Source organism: Sebastes fasciatus, chromosome 4, assembly GCF_043250625.1.
Source record: "Sebastes fasciatus isolate fSebFas1 chromosome 4, fSebFas1.pri, whole genome shotgun sequence".
Lineage (NCBI taxonomy): Eukaryota > Metazoa > Chordata > Actinopteri > Perciformes > Sebastidae > Sebastes > Sebastes fasciatus.
This window is the reverse complement of record NC_133798.1, coordinates 24,758,696-24,771,767: the sequence shown is the minus strand read 5'-3', so window position 1 is coordinate 24,771,767 and position 13,072 is coordinate 24,758,696. Positions and strand designations below refer to the sequence as shown.

At 39.4% G+C, this 13,072-nt stretch overlaps 1 long non-coding RNA gene across 1 annotated transcript in view; it reads left to right on the top strand.

Moving 5' to 3' along the window:
- The first annotated feature begins 312 nt into the window (after nt 1-312).
- The window catches only part of LOC141766311 (uncharacterized), a 93,207-nt gene continuing 80,447 nt past the window's right edge, over nt 313-13,072 (top strand). Inside the window, exon 1 of the long non-coding RNA XR_012593615.1 lies at nt 313-396. This is a non-coding gene — a long non-coding RNA (uncharacterized LOC141766311). The remainder of the gene's footprint in view (nt 397-13,072) is intronic.

Genomic DNA, 13,072 nt, shown 5'->3' with positions numbered 1-13,072 from the left:
CATAGGCAACAGCATATCTATTGATTTCTTCTGGAGAGATTTATCCACACTTAGCATTATGCTTTATATATAAAATGGCAGTTACATTGAAGATGTGGGAGTGTTCAATTTAGTCTGTGAGTAATAAAATGTTACGCTTGCCTGGTGCTGATAGACTTGTGCCAAAACAAGCACTATAAGAGCAGTAACTTCCAGAGCGATGTCCTGGAAGTCATATTAAGTTTCCCCCTCTGTTGATTCGCCTAGGTAAGCACTGTTTATCCTGGACACTGCGTTTCCTGTTAGAGTGAGGTTGCCTTTGTCTCTTCTCCCAGGTGTTTGTGCCTGTGGCAGGGTCTTGGTCTTTTGTTCCCCTCCTGCGTCCTCTGCACCTCAAGACGACCGGCATGCACACAGGTCAGTCACACGTATCCCTCAACACGCAGTCAGCAGTCCACATGATTGGCTCTTGTACAATGTCAGCACATGCATACATTTCTTTATCAAAAAAACGCTGGCAATGCATCTAAGTGTGTTTGAGGTAAAGACTAATTTTACATTTTGGTTTTTAAGTTAAAAAAGTTTTTTTTTTTTTTTTTTTTTTAATGTTTTTTTTCTAAATCTAACAAAAAAAACATTAGAAAAAACACAAGCATCTACTTCCTTTCGCTCATGACTCACCTACCCCCAGAATTTATTTAATGAGATGGCAGAAATGGATAATAACAATCGTTAATCTGCCAAAAAAATTTTTAAGAAAACTCATAAATACACAGTGGAACTGCAAAATGTTTGAGCACATGCAGAAATTGGCAAATATTTTTCTATTAAATCTACTTTATTTGGCCGTGCTATTGTGGCAGCCTTGAACCAATGTTAGGATAGGGCATCATTTACAATTGCGCTGTGAGCACTGGTATTCACCTTTTTCCTATTTCCCGGCTGCGGCACAGAAACCACACGCTACTTTATTTATAATCCAACCAACCTCGTTGTGTAACTCTTGCCCCGTACTCTTGCTCGCATCACACGGTGAGGTCACTTCCCTCTGCACCTCCACCACTGCTCTTGCATTCCAACATGGCTCTAGGACAGCAGCCCAGCAAAGCTCTATACTCCTCAAATCACAAAGAGGCCCAGATCAGAGCCGAGCTGGACGCGAGCCAGGATCCAGGCCCTCACAGCCCAGGCAGCTGGGGGCAGCCTATAATAAGTGGGAGACAATGAGAACTAGCACACCTCCCACGCTTTGCATGTGCATGTCGATTCAGAATTGGAATTAAATGGTTTCATAGGTTTCAGTAGACCACACTAATTACGAAACGATATGATAACACTGGTGGATTTAGAGCTTATACACATTAAGGGTATATGTTTATAACAGACCTCAAATTAAGAGAATATGTATTATTCAGTTGACTATAGTGAGTTTTGAAAGTGCAAAGCTGTAAAGGACAAAGATTAATACAATCCACATGAAGGTATAAAAAGAGGCTTTCTGGAGCTTTTGATTTTGCTGAAACTTTAAAAAGTGCTGAACTATTATGAATTCATAGGCCAGCTTAGTTTTTTTATGTGTTGCATACACTTTTTAAAAACCAAATTTAATTGCACCAGACTGTAAAAACTGGGCAACTGAGCAGTTTTTCCAACAGTCATCAAAAACATGTATGTACAATTCCTTTTTTTTCACATGGGGGGAAACTAGACATATTAAAGGCATTCTGTTTTAATGAATAATAATGAACAGTTCACTGTGATGTAGACGGCGGTGGTGCTTTAATGGTCCCTTGTAGCCTCTTAAGCCTCTGGTGATAAATCTCACACAGGCTCACTCGTATAACTAAAACCCAAACCTCATTCAACTTCACATCCATCAGTGTTTGGCTGAAAGCGATGACAAAGCACTTTCAATTACACCAGTAACTGACTCTGGAAACAGTTCATAGCAGGGTCCAGGCTCGGAGACTAGGGGAAACACACAAGGGGGGGAGGGAAGAATGGCTGGTGGGGCATCCGTTTGACTCGCTCCCAAATAATAAAAAGGGTGGTGCGACTCTGGGACACAAGGGATGCCGCCAGCATCGCGAACCCAAGGACAATTCACCTATTTTGTGCGCTGTCACCCCTGTAGTCTGATTTATGGTTTGGACATCCTTCCTATGACCCATTCGTCCATCAACTCGGCGCTATAAGGATACTCTGGTGATCTGAGGCTGAAGTATCAAAGCGTCCTCAGTCAGGGCCCTTGTCTAGCACCAGAGGGCCTTGTGCTGCTGAATGGGGAGCGATGCAGTTGGGAGGGAGAGCGTTGCAGCAGAGGAGAGCCATTCTTAACCCTGAGCACCAGAGGATAGAAGAGCTTTTTGAGAATCCATCAACTATAAATGCCTCATTCTATAATGTTGGTGTTTTCTTTTCCATTTTTCATCCCAATTTGTAATTATATTACGTGGAGTGTGTGCTCTCTAAAAGTTAACATGGCAGTGTTTAATTGGAGTGATTTTACTCGTAATTGCATGATCCTCTCTACCACTTTTGGCTTCCACTTTATTTGAATAAGCGGCGCTAATTTCGGAATCCGTCCTCAAAATTAATCAGTATAGCATACTTAATATTGAAGTTCAAAAATGAAATAATTGAGAAAATGTAAATCTGCTTTGAATAAACGGGAGCCTTATTCATCAACAAAAACAGCCAACAATGACAGCAGCAGTCAGGGAAACATCTAATGCAACAGTGATGATCATTTTTCTCTCTTTTAAAATGCCTTTATTACATAAATAAAAAAAAAAAGAGTGTGATCCTCCAGAGTGCCTGATCTTTTAAAGCAGCTCTGACTCCAAACCCCCCTGATGAAAGGCCCACACTAACATCAGGAGTCCAGAGCCTTTACTCTCTAACTTCAGGCAATTATGACACAGAGGAGATCTTTGCCTTCTGCTCTCCAAAAGAAGAAGAAAAAGGCTTCCCTTTTTTTCCCGAGCTTAGTTGTAAAAATAAGCTTGCTCTCCTCAATTGCAGTCACCCCGTGCCCTTTGCAATAGCAGCAAGGATGTATCGGAACAAGCCATGGGGCAAAACAAATCACTTGTGATTTACAGAATTATAAAGATTTTAATAGCTGCAATGTTTCTCTCTCAGATTGGTCTTTATTTCCAGGAGTCAGAGTTTCCTGGGAGCCCTAGGCTTTTTAAAAGCAGTAATTGGCCAACAGAGAGACTTAGGATCTCCCTGAGTGATTGAGTGTATTTGTTGCTATGAACTTGAGGGTATCACTCTAAAGATCACAGGTCCAGGTTGTGAGAGCCTGCAACTTATCAAGCACCATCCAGTTTGCAGCAGCCGTGGAAGTCAGACTACTTTTCCATACAGTTTTGTTTAAAGTTGTAACCTTTTGGTGGATGTTTTTTTCTGCCGATTAGTTATGTTTGCAAATAATTCAGCATAAACTACGGGGCTCCGGTTTGTGAACTAAAGACCGCTCTGAATTAATGCAGAATAATTGTTATGATGAAGAGCGTGACTGTTATTCTGGCATGTTAGAAAGTGGTTACACAAAAGTACATCTTTGAGAAATGATAATGATTTTTGTAGTGTAATTGATTTTTTTTTTTTTTTTTACTATTTGTTTTCACCCAGTAATGAATCAGCACACCACGTTTTTTTTTTTTTTTTTTTACATAAATATACGTTACATCCAGATTTATTTATAACATTGCAGAGATAGCATCAACCAAAAATCAATTAAAGCTTTGCTGTACTATGCCTGACACAACGAATAACAAATCAACCTGAATTACTACTACACAATAATAGTTAGAAATGTAATAACATGCTCACACAACTCTGAAACTAACTATCTCTTAATTAAACAACCTTTCTGTATCTCTCATCTGTTTTTTTAGAAAGTCAGGCAGTAAACAGTTCAGAAATGTCACCATAATTAGCTTGCATTTAACAATACAAACTATCTACATTATGCTCACAATTTAGTAAATATATCACAATTGATTAACTGACTTTTTTCCTCATTGTGCTGTAGAGTTTTAAAATAGATTGTTTTTACTTGTTGTATCTGTTGTATTAATTAATGGGTCAAATCTATTTCATTTAGATAAAGCAGAACATTTTACTCCACATATCTGCACTCTCATAATGTTAAAAGCATGTGCTTTCTGACTGTTAGAAAAACAAGCCTGGCAGTAGCTATAAGCTATATTAAGGAAATCCACCAGGGAGGCATAATCGAGTTTGACTCTCTACCGGTGGTCTCCTTGTTAGTGTTGTGAGTGTCAGAACTGACAGTGCAGGTAGCTCAAATGCCACTTAAGGTTTTAGCTTCAGTGGCTTTTGGAAAGAAATGACCGTGACCTGTGTAGCTTGAGCCCACATCCCACACCCTTTCTGCCTGACAGCTGCTCAATGGCAAGTGTCTGCCAGCATGCCGAGGGGAACGCTGCCAAGCAGCCGGAGATAGAGATGATTACCACATCCCTCTCTCCCTCTCAGCCTGCTCGCTGAAAACTGATACCTACTAACAAACTGCTGTCAACATGTTAGCGAGGCAGAGAGAGTGAGAGCAGTGCTGAGAGAGACAGAGAAAAGGGGAGAAAAAGAGATGTGTGGGAGAGTCAACGCGAGGAGTCCAAACAAGTTAGGATTAATGACATTGAAACAAGTTTGTGCTCCGCTGTTTTCAGAGCTCACACTATTGTGGCAGACTTGAAGAATGCAATCAACGCTGTAAGGAAATGCCTGTTAGGCAGGCGCTCACCTACAGAGTGCCGATCAGATGATGACTGTCAGACGTTGCAGTCACAAGGTCACCAGTTTTCAGCCTACTGTAGCTCATCATGCAAAATTATGTGTATCCATGTGCAGTCACGGATGCGACTGTAAGAGAAATGATTTCTCGCGTAGAAGTTTTATTTTCCGTGCTGTAACAATTATAATTTGTGCACAGCGGATGCTACATTGTCAAGAGAAAGTTTTTACAGTGTTGTGCAGATATGCAAATCGCTCCAGACCTTTACTCCAGCCACTTAAAACTTAGCTTTTCCTGCTGAGGAGAGAATGAATGCAGTCCTTCCACAGAAGAGTTATAAATGTCATTGTTTTTGAATAAATCGCCCGCGGCGCCACTTTAAAGTGAAATAAAGGAAAAATCACAGCTGACATATATTTTTCTAATTGTTGCAGAGGGGGGACAGGAAGCAGCATGGAGTAGCTTGAATTATCTGTAATTAGAATATCGCTGCGCTTAATTACAAAAGATTTTGATTGTCTGATTTCCAGCAGAAGGACTATTTTAGCTACTGTCTTAATACACATTTGTTTTTGAAGATTGGGAATGACAATTATGATAATGTGCGTCCCAGCATGAAATATTTTTGTCAAAGACAGGAAAACAGGACATGTTAAGTAGACATAATGCATATGTAGATTCTTTGAAAAATGATCATTAATCTATTTTGTTTTATTTTTTTTGTAATTTGAAAAATTAAGCTATTTCATTCTGGGATTATTTTTTTCAGGGCACTACAGCTTTATTGGAGAGTAGTGTGACAGCATACATATTGAGGATTTAAAAAAAACATTTTTATTTTTTTTGATGTGTTCTCTAAATCAACTATTGTTCACTTCAATTTCTTAATCGCCCTGCCAGAATGTGGGTTAAGAATACGCACAATCAGGTATTCAATTGCTTAGCTAGAGGTTATTGCGAAGGTAAAAGTTTTCTGCTAATACAAAAAAAAAATATATCAATTACTTTAAAAAATGCAAAACTTTGTGTGCAGAGCATCACGTGGTTCATCCTCATTCTACAACAGGGCTCTGCAGAGGTCGGGGACTTCACATTTGTTTATTTCAGTTATTAAATGCCACAAATAAAAAAAAATCTGGGACAAACTAAAACTGTCTACAGTAATTCACTGTGGAACTTTGTTGAGCAACAAGATAAGTATTTCTCTAAAAAAATCAATTTTCGAGAAGAGACAATGGAAACAAACCTAAGTGCTAGTTTGAACCAACCCCACAAGGCTTCCAGGGAAACCACCGAGCCTAAGAAGCACTTTATTAGCCAGCAGGGGGGGGTCAGGAGGACCAGCCCTATCATTGATTGAGGTTGGAGGATGCATCCACAGCTGCACTTTCTCTAAATTTCTAAGAGTAAATATGCACCTTTGAAGTGGGGGGTGCCTAGGAGCACTCCTCTGCACAGATTGTGTGGGTTTCTGTGGGGAGCTGTAGTTACGGGAAAGATCAATGGACAGGGCATTAGGGGGAAGAGTACACTACACTGTCCAGCCCTCCAGCCTACAGAACAACTCAGCAGCTCCTCGATGGCCAGTATTATTGAGCTCAAGGCAGTTTAATTCTCCATGCTGTTTTCTCAGACTGATAAAAATTTCAACCTTTCCGGCTGCAAAATGTAACGGAGAAAAAGATGAAATATACTATGAACTTTATATACAACTGGAGTTGAGTTCATATTGCTCTGCTGCCACTTCAACTTCTGTTGAAGTCATGATCTTTAGAACATTTTTACAGGTTTAGAGAATAAATACATTTTTAAAATAGGTTACGGTGAGGTCATTTGCTTCCTGTTTAAATACAGGACATTTTCATATTATTTATATATTGATAAGCATATAGTTCTCCTAATTCAACATTTTCGTTTGTTTCTGAAGACAAAAATGCTGCGTTTAAATTTTCATGCCTTTTGTTTAAAAAAATAAAATAAATAATAATAATAATATTTTTGACTGGAATTCTCCTGTCTGAATAATTACTGACTGGAAAACTCCTCCGTCCACTCGTGAAAGCATGGAAAAACCCATATCCTGCTCATTGTGTGGCTGGATATGTGTTCTTGTGGCAGGCTTTAAGTGCATTAGACTTGTGCTGAACACACAGCTTCCATATTGTGGTTTGTAAAGACTATGGAAAAGCCTTTTGGGGTAGCCACACTTCCAGATGAGGCTAATCTGCTCGTGGTTGGTACAGAGTGATAAGTGAGCACAGATTTTTTAAGCCCTTTGTCTTCTACTTATGCCTTATAATATGTCTCAAACTCAGTGTTTACTAAATCCAAATATGATATAAACACAATACCAAATAAGCTTTCAATTAGTAAAAAATAGCAGCAATTAGCCACTGAATTCATCTTTTAATTGATTGATTTTAATGAGTCTGATTTAAATTGGTTTAGCGCAGTAAATGCTACGCTGTCCCCGAGATGAAGACGAGAGGACGACATGTATCATCTCCGCGGAGTGTCAGAGTTTAGTGCCTCGGCGCTCCCAGGTGTCGCCGGGGTTTGGCTCCACCAGGCTCGGGAGATGCAGCCAGAGAGAGTTAGCATTTACAACCCCTGTCACACTCCACAAAACACCGTGTCACTCAAGCACAGCCTGTGTGGCAGCTCTGGCATTAATGGAGACGTTGACATCTTCCGACAGAGTGTTTATCTAATACTAATGCTAAGCAACCAGAGCCAGTCGCCCCCACACGGAGCCATCGAAGCCCGCCGCAGACCTCGGCGTCTGGCAATCACACTAGTTTTCTCATTCATCCCTCAAGACTTATAGAATTCATAACAATGGCTTTGCTGCTGCTCCGTGTCATGTCTGTTTTTTTTTTTCTTCATACATACATATTTCTTGCCACCATCTACTAGACAGCTCAACTGCTTCACAGGTGCTTCACGCAAAGTTGGGTAAAAATTCTGACAAATTGCAGGAAGCATCACCTGCGTATGCTGGCGTGAATCTTCATCTCAGGACCTCCAACAAAAGTTGTTTACATACTTCTGCTGCGGTGTTATCCTCAGACCTTTTTTCTTGTAGTTTCTCTTCACTAACCCCCCCCCCCCCCCCCCCCCTTACACAAAACAGACTGGCCCTTAGAAAGGGAGATTCAAGTTTCAGCAGCGTATCAAAACTTTTTTCACACTTTATGAAGGTATCTTTAAAGAATATATATTTTAGACTTCATTCATATGCATCATGTACATAAATATCCTCTTAAAATACAATATATTGTAAAATCTGTTATAAAATAAGTTGTCAAGAAAACACAAGTTAAAAATATATAACAGTAGTTGCTTTGAGGCTAAACATATTGTGCCGTATACAATGCACAAAAGGCCGCAAAAATTCCTATATGTTACTATATGTATCAGAGACTGATGATGGGTTCATGAAGTGTATGGAGCTATCTTTAGAGGATTGATTTCCCATACTGCCACGCAGTTGGCTGCATTTATATTCCATGCCTGTGGCTCTGTGACCCCTGGTTCTCCTTTGATGTGGCAGGCAGAAGCACAAACTAGGATGAGGCAGAGAGAGAGAAGGCTGAGGGATAGCAAAAGGTGAAACAGTCTACAATGGGAGGGGGGGGTAGAGAGATTTTTCTCGTGGTGCAGGTTTCTAAGAGGGATGAGAGGACGGGATGAGGGAGTGTGAAAAAGACCGGTATGAGTTTGCGGGGAGCAGCCGCGAACCAATGAAGCCATCATCTGACAGATCTGTGAGAGTTTGCACTGAGGGCGGGTTTGGTGGTGGGTGGGCAGAAAGGAAGCTAGGCCGAGGGAAAGGGATCGGGTGATGGTGGGGGGTTGGGAGAGGGCATGACGGTGGCGCGAGCTGATAGAGACGTCAGCGCCGCTTCAGTAATCTCACGACGGCTGGCCGCAGCGAGGGGCCATCGAGGGGCCCACGAGAGCAGAGGCATGATAGAGCAGACCACCCCGACAACGCTAGCAGGGGGCCAGGCAGTATGGACAAATCAAAGCGGGAAGAAGTAATTTTTGAGAAATTACAGAAATCTCCATGGAAATTAGCATGAAACACTTTCTAATCTCTTGCTTTTCACCGTGGACGATAGGGGTCAGTGCTTCAAGTTCTCCAGCCCTTGGTTTCTCTTTCTCTCTCGCCCCATCCCTAATTTCATTATTCCCTCTTGATTTTTTCTCTTCTCCCTCCTGCTTTTTTTTTTTTTTTTTATGTATACTCATTTTACAGCCCCTCCCTCCGCTCATATTCTTCAACCATTCATTTGCTTGAACCCTTTTCATTGACCACAATTAAACGTTTAGATTTCAAAGGCAAATCAAGGGAGAGCCAAGCCGTGCCCTCGGAGTGACACGGGATCAAGCTGTTGGGCGCTTTGGAGTCTCAGATGGGGTGAATCCCCCAAGATTTGTCCTCTGCACCCTTCCTTTCGTTCCCGTGTCTGTCAGAGCTCAGAGCACTGTTCGAATGAATGGGAGGAGTGAGGCACCCCTAGTTGTGACCATGTGGTTATTGGTAATCAACAGCAATACAATGACACCCTGAGCCATAATTCTTCTCATCGCGATCTCAACAATACGGGACAAAATGCACCTTGAGAAAATGGTTGTGGAACAGTGTTTGTAGACGTGCATATATCAGAATTTAAAAATGTTCTGCAGTTTGTTTGAGTCTTTTCATACTTGTGTTTAACTTGTTTTGCATTGTAAATTAGATCAAAGCAGAGTGTGAGGGGTTTTTACTCTGTCAACTTTTTCAAACAGTGGACAAGACCTGTGTTTTTATGGAGTAAAGCATGTTTGGATACATGAAAAAGTCTGCAATGTAATTGAGTTTGGACTGTATATTTAAGGATTTACTCATTTTTCACATTATTATCATCAAGAGGAAAACACATTTTGGTTATATCTACTTAATTTAGCATAGCTGACATAAAAAACAAACTTGTAGTTTTTTTCTGCATCCATGGCAACACAAGAGCGTTGTCCTCTTTCATGGTCGTGGTCATATCATCAAACATTGTACTAAACCGAGCCGCTCCTCCTTCACTGAAGCACATACACAGAGAGCGAGACTTTTTTGTTATTATGCTACATGTAAATGGTTCCTCCTCGTGTGTCCGCTTCACGGCCGGACAGAATAATAAACTTATTTGGGTAAAATAAATTAAAGAAGCATCTCGTTCTGACAGCAAAAAAAAAAAAAAAAAAAGCCTGAATGGTGTAATATAACACACTCTGCCCTAACACTGGATAACAAATACATGAAATTGTGCCATTTGTCATATTCAATATTAAAGAGTTATTATGTGTTCAGATTAATTATTAGATAAATGATACATTTTAAAATGTTTTGCCGTCCCACTGCCTCACTATTAGGAGACAGCAAAGAGAACGAGGTTGCCAGGAAATTCAATCGAGGCATAAGAGACCAGGGTCTCTTGAAGCCTCAGTACAAACGAGCCAATGGGAAAAAAAAAAAAAAATTGGGTCATCTTTCTGTCCTGTTGTACTACAATATAGAGAAATAATTGCATTCAGTCACCCAATAACAATTTATCTGAAGTTAACTAAACAGTTTTTTTTTTTTAATTTATCAAGGATTTGCTGTTTTCATACAGTTTTTTTGTTTGAATTCAACGAGGACACGGTCATATTTAGAAAAATATAATTCTGCTTCTCTTGTCCTTGTCATCCTGACATGTTGGTGAAGGATTTCTTACAATGTCAAATCACTTCCACAGGTCTCATGCCTTATTAAATAAAGGTGCACACAAATTCACTAATAGCTACAGTAGACAAGATAGAAATAATGGGCATTAGGTCTGAAAGTAAAATAGTGGCATTTGATTAGCATTACATTGTATGCTGATTCATGGGGAATAGCTATAGTATAACTGCGGCGGAGGCTTAATTAGAGTGCTTGCAGACTTGGCACATTGCAGTGACAAGCAGTAGAAGTGTGTGTAAGATATAGAAACCTTTCTAACCTCTAGTTAAACCCTCTCTTCCATTCTAGCAGTTTGCCCTCTAATTAAGCTCCACAGTTGGATTGTCTAGGTTTTTTTTTTTTTTTAAAAAACGTTCACATGCAATTTTGCTAATTGCAACCATAGAAAATGACAGGATTGTTCAAAATCTGAATCTATGGTGTTGTCAAAAAGAAGTCGCAGAGATGATCGGCTATAAATATGCGGAAAAAGTTGTCTGTGAATGCACTCTAAAGGTTAGGAACATGACCAACTCACAATAGATTTTGTCTTTAAAATTAATTATTTGTAGATAATATACAAATTAGTTGTAGGTGATATTTTTATGCAGAATCGGATGTTAAAATATTTTCTCAAATCGTATCCATCATAGCTATTTTTTTTTAACAGATCTAGCAATGGTGCAAATTGAATATATTAATTCCTGAGAAACTACGGTTAATATGATCTCAAAGAATATAACAAGGATATACACCAGTTTGAGACCTTATTTAACCTAGATGGTACAAACATTTGGCAGGGCCTGAGAGTACCTGCTCCTGGTTGCGGTTCTGCCAGTAATAGATAGATGGCACTGCATCCAAGGTAGAGCAAAGGGCCAGAGACTTCTCTCTCCCATCTCTCAGGGTCTTACTCTCATTATCCATCCGAAAATTAACCTGTCAATTTATCAATCAACACCATCTTGAGTTTTCTGCCTCCTGTTTGGCGACTAGCATTGCAACGACGCCGACGCGCTGATAACCAGGAGGTATGTGTTTGTTAGTGTAGTGAATGAGTGCATTATCACTTAAATGACTGCTATGAATCACAATTGCTGCCAGGCGGTTGATAAGAGGTAAATACACAAGCAATTTGATTTGAAAGTATATATCTGTTTATGTATTCTTTTATGTGTCAAGAAAATAAGGTCAGGGCCGGGCGGACAGTATTTTGCAGCTTTGTTGCACACCGTTTTCTTTAAGTCCCATACAGTGTAAGGCCAGGTTGTATTGTATGGATTGAATTCTCCAGTTTAACACCGTTGCCAGTGAAAAGGAAGATGTTTAGACTAAATAACAAGCTTGCATTTGATTTAAAAATTGTAAATGTACACAGTGTGTTTAAGCAAGAAAAATGAAGCAATACAAAATTACAATCTAAACAGAATATCATAACTAAAGATAGTATTCATAAAATATTTGTATTATTATTTTATTTTTTATTTAGATATATTATGATTATTGTGGATATAATAATAATAATAATAATAATAATAATAACAATAATAATATCTTCACCAAAAATATTAAACAATTAGTGAATAATTATAACAGAAGGTTTTTGTATTATTATTTTTTAGGAGCAGTATCTTTGTAATTATGGCCACTTTGATATTTCATTTATTATTTGAAGAACATATTAGATTTTATGTTCAATCCAAATTTTATTAGTAATTTACAAAAACAATATTTATTTCTTGATAATTTTAAGAAATAACACAGAATTGCAAGTGTAAATATCAATATTATAGTTTAAATGTGGTTTAAGGACATTGCACACACTGCCTAATTCTTCTGTATTGACTTTGGAGTTAATGTTACATCTGCTCTTAGAAATATCTAAAAGGGAGGCGGATTGAAATATGTGTTTGCATGCTCAGCATGCTACAGAGTTATAATAAGCAGTGGGACATGTCTTTATCTCTAAATGGGTTATAATGTGATAAGCTAAACTAGACCCTCAAAAATCCCCACCAAGTGCAACCGCGGGTGGGGGACCTCAATTGCTTCAGTTCATTCTCCTTTTTTCCTGGTATTTTCTTCTTCTCTGTTCAGGTTATTAGCCGCTACATGACTGGATCGCCCCGAAAATGGAAGGACGCGAACAGAACCAGATAGGGGTTGTGAATAGCGGGAGGGACTTTCCTTTTTCCAATTGTTGTTATTTGCAAATGGCCTTATTGTGTCGAGGTGTCGGAGAGGAGGGGGCGCTAGTGAGGAAAAATGGCGGAGAGCATTTTAAAATGCTGACAAAAAGACGAGAGAAAAAGGAACACAACATCTGGTAATTTGTTTCAGCAAGCTTAGCCTAATGATGTAAGCAGATTACTTTCCAACAGAGTGGGAACGGGGCATAGAGGGCTTTTTTTTCTTCTTCTTTTTTCTTTTTCTGTGCCCCTTATGGGTCTGCCCCATTAAAGATCGAGACAGAAGCCACCGCCATATACACCGTTAGTTCATATCGGTGATGCTCTTCCATCCCATTTGATAATTCACATGCCCAAGAAGTGGATTTTTGATCAGATCAGAAAATCTCTGCTTAT